The sequence below is a fragment of the Bison bison genome, unplaced genomic scaffold (genome assembly GCF_000754665.1).
Source record: "Bison bison bison isolate TAMUID 2011002044 unplaced genomic scaffold, Bison_UMD1.0 scf7180017854128, whole genome shotgun sequence".
In the NCBI taxonomy this organism is placed as follows: Eukaryota; Metazoa; Chordata; class Mammalia; order Artiodactyla; family Bovidae; genus Bison; species Bison bison.
The window spans coordinates 8960-9441 of record NW_011484701.1 but is presented as its reverse complement, the minus strand read 5'-3'; the positions used below and the strand labels follow the sequence as shown (position 1 = coordinate 9441).

At 49.8% G+C, this 482-nt stretch overlaps 1 non-coding gene across 1 annotated transcript; it reads right to left on the bottom strand.

The window, feature by feature from the left end:
- Window positions 1-195: 195 nt before the first annotated feature.
- TRNAV-GAC lies at window positions 196-269 on the bottom strand. Its single transcript has one exon. It is a non-coding gene; the product is annotated as a tRNA-Val (tRNA).
- Window positions 270-482: the final 213 nt, after the last annotated feature.

Here is a 482-nt window from a genome sequence, read left to right as displayed (position 1 = left end):
CCACGGATAGACTGAGCCTGGTGGACTGTGGTCCATGGAGTCACAGAGTCGGACACGACTGTGCCACTAACATTTTCTTTCACTGGATATAGGACTCCCCCTGATGAAGCTAAAACACTTGCTCTTTGCCAGAGCTCAGATTGCGAGGTTGCAAGAATTGCGCCTTTCCTTGGATGTAGATGAAAACAATAGGGGTGCCGGAACCCGGGATCGAACCAGGGACCTTTAGATCGTCAGTCTAAACGCTCTGCCAACTGAGCTATTCTGGAACCCTAGTAAGGCGTACCCTCAATGTACCTTAAGGAGTTTCTCAGAGGCGTCCCTGCTTCTTCATCTTAAGGGAACAATTGCAATGCCTGATGTCTCAGATAGTAAAGAATATGCCTTCAATGAGGGAGACCTAGGTTCGATCCCCGGGTCGGGAAACTCCTCTGGAGAGAGGGAAATGGCAACCCACTCCAGTATTCTTGCCTGGAGAATTC